General features: G+C 55.1%; 1 long non-coding RNA gene across 1 annotated transcript; it reads left to right on the forward strand.

Annotated features, from left to right (window-relative positions):
* The first annotated feature begins 253 nt into the window (after positions 1-253).
* On the forward strand, positions 254-1,220 carry LOC306816265. Its single transcript, XR_013777613.1, has 2 exons — positions 254-388; positions 1,129-1,220. It is a non-coding gene; the product is annotated as an uncharacterized lncRNA (long non-coding RNA).
* Positions 1,221-3,132: the final 1,912 nt, after the last annotated feature.

Below are 3,132 nucleotides of genomic sequence, written 5' to 3' on the forward strand. Positions count from 1 at the left end.
CATTGGGCCCTGTTACATGAGTTCTTACTCTGTTACATGTGTTCTTAGTACCATGGAACCCTGTAGTGTCACAATGCTCTCCTTGGTTCCCTGGTGCCACACAGTGTCACAGTGGTCCCTTTGTTCTACAAGGCCCCAGAGTGTCGCAACCGCCCCTTGGTTCCATGAGGCCCTGTGATGTCACAATGGTCTCATTGGTTCCATGAGTTATACAATGGTCCTTTGGTGTCACACAATGGATAACAATGGTATCCTTGGTTCCACAGAGTCACAATGTCCCCATGGTCTCACAGAGCCCCACAGTGTCACTACAATCCCTTTGATTCCATGAGGCCCTGCCGTGCTACAATGACCCCTTGATTATACAAGGCCCTGCAGTGTCACAATGGCCCTGTTCGGGGTTGAGTGTTTTTCTGTTACTGTGTCAATTGTAAGAATTTTTCCCATTATCATGCCAATGGAGCTGGTCAGGTTACACCCAGGGTCCCTGATGGGTCCAGACAAAGGGGGTGGGTGGGGACGGCCCCCGGAGGGGCCTCTGAAGCTTCCGGGAGGGCACTCGGGTTTCCGGCGAGCTGGGAGGAGGACGCCTGGGATCGTTCAGCCACGCGGCCGAGCACAGCAGAGCCAGACCCTCTGCGATCACCTGCCCTGCATCTGCCCCGTTTCCAGCCTCCTGCCTCTGCGGACACAGCTGATCCCCCGGACACACACGGTGAGCGAGGAGCCGCCGCCCTCGGTGAGGGTGAGCCCGTTCCCGCCCGAGACCGGCGTGGACGCTGCTGCCCCTCCCCCCTCCCTCCTGCCTTCGTTCCCGTCTGCCCTCTGGCAAATCCGGGCTCTGGACTAAGTACAGAGACAGCGTGCTTGCATCTAAAGGGACTGACACTGAGTTATCTATTTCGTTCTGTTAGCAATTTTAACTGTTATTGTTTTCTGTTTGTATAGTTAGATATATTAGTAAAAGTACTTTTATTCCCACCCCCCCCCCCCCCTTATCTCTGCCTCAGAGTCCTTGATTCAAACAATTGTAATACTTGGGGGAGGGGAGTGGAACCAAAGCCTCTATTCCAAAAAGGGAAACTTCTGCCCCTACTGGCAGACACCTGTCTTTTCAAACCAGGACAGGCCCCTTGGTTCCAATGGGTCCTGAAGTGCTATAATGGTCTCCATGGCTCCTTGAGGCCCCACAATATCACAATGGACTTTTGGTTCCATGATCCTTTGTACTGCCAACATCAGTTTTCTTGGTTCTGCAGTGTCACAATGGACCCTTGGTACCATGAGGTTCCTGGCCTCCCACAGCCCCTCACAGCCTCCCACAGCCTTTCATGGACCCTCATAGCCCCTCACAGCCATCCATGGCTGCTCATTGCTCTTCACAGCCCCTGAGGACCCCTCACAGCTTCCTACAGCCCCTCATAGCCCCTCACAGCCCCTCATGGCTCCTCCAAAAGGAGAAGGGGTCAGGCCCTGCTTGTTTCCATTTTATTTCAGTCCCTTCACAGCAATGGGTAAAGAAAGACTGAAATGGAGCCTTTCCCCAGCGTTTCCCTTGGGGTTAATTGCGGGCTGAAGCTCTGTGCTCAGAGTGTGAACATCCCTGCAGCCCCAAGGCCTTTGCTGTCCCCCGTGTCCATTCCCTGTCCCTAGTCCTGCCCAAGGCCTTTGCTGTTCCCCTTGTCCATTTCCTGTCCCCCATGTCCATTCCCTGTCCCCAGTCCTGCCCGGCTCTGGCAGCAGCAGGAGCCGCAGCACAGTGGGCGCCGGCCTGGCCCAGCTGGGGCTCCTGGGCAGGAGCAGCAGCAGCGCTGGTCACTTCCCACCTGCTCCTGCCTCACTCCCAAGAGCTTTTTCCAGCTGAATTCTGGAGCAGAGCAACAATCACCCACACAAAGGAGCATGAAACTGAGTTTCCTCTTTGATAAGATCTGTTACCTTTTAATTCAAAGTTACAGAAGATTTTTCACTGCATACTTGGGTTTTGTTTTTCTCTTTCACATTTTTTTTAGAATTTTTTTCTCTTTTCTTTTCCTTTTATTTTTTCTTTTCCTTAAAACAGAAAACATGCCATAAAAGAGGAGTGTCCTTTGCTCCTGGTTCCAATGTGGAGCAGCTCCTTCCTTCTGGCTGAGCTGCTCAGGCAGAGCCCGGCAGCTCCTGGCCCTGCAGGGCTGAGACTTTTCCCCATTGCTGGGCACAGACTGATGGAGCAGCACTGCTGTACATGGGGACACACAGAGGGAGCAGGAGCAGCTGCCTTTGTCCACCTGCAGCTCCAAGGGCCAAACTCTGAACAGACAGGGATGGAAGAGACTCGCAGGTTCCCTGTTTGCTGTGCTGCCCCACTTCTGCCAGCCTTGTGTGAGGCAGAGGGAGAAGAAGGGGCAGCTCCCTCCCAGTCCCCCGCCCAGGGACCCCTCTGGCCCCAGGGCTTGGGGCACTGTCAGCACCCACAGTTCCAGCCACCACTTCTGCTCGCACTGACAGCAACACCCAAATTGTGGCTGATCCAGAGGCAGCAGCAGCAGTGCCTGGATCTGATCCCTGACTCTGGGTCAGGACTGGACAAATGACCCCCACAGCAGCCGCAGCAGCAGCCCATGGAGCTGACTTTCAGCACAGCCCCTGCCACTCTTCCCTCCCGTGTGCAGTGGTGTCACAGCAGCCTGAGGCACCTGGGAGCCCCAGTGCCAGCAGGGGCTCGAGATGGCAGCCCTTGGCTCCTGGAGGCTGTGCAGAGAACAGAGGTGGGGACTCCCTGTCCATGTGGAGCTTCCAGATGGAAAAGACTGCTGTGAGCAGGCAGCTCCAAGGGCAGAGAAAGGAGAGGCTGGAGCCCTTGATCTCTGCCAGTTCCACAGTCCTGGGCAGCAGCCACCGAGCACAGGGGGAACAGAGGGCACAGCAGAAGGGACAAAACCAGTCAAGGTCAGAGACTGGGAAGAGCCAGAGCTGGCAACAGCAGAAACAGATGCTTCACTGCACTCTTGGAGAAAGCTCTTGGCTGGTTCTGAGTGCTGAAATGTGTGAAGGGCAGAGAGGAGACCACACCAAACAATGCTCCTGTTTTCACAGCCTCCCCTCTCAGTGTCCCAGAAGGAATTGGGTGAACTGTATTCTTCTCTCTGA

This window comes from Erithacus rubecula (assembly GCF_903797595.1).
Source record: "Erithacus rubecula genome assembly, contig: scaffold_476_arrow_ctg1, whole genome shotgun sequence".
NCBI lineage: Eukaryota > Metazoa > Chordata > Aves > Passeriformes > Muscicapidae > Erithacus > Erithacus rubecula.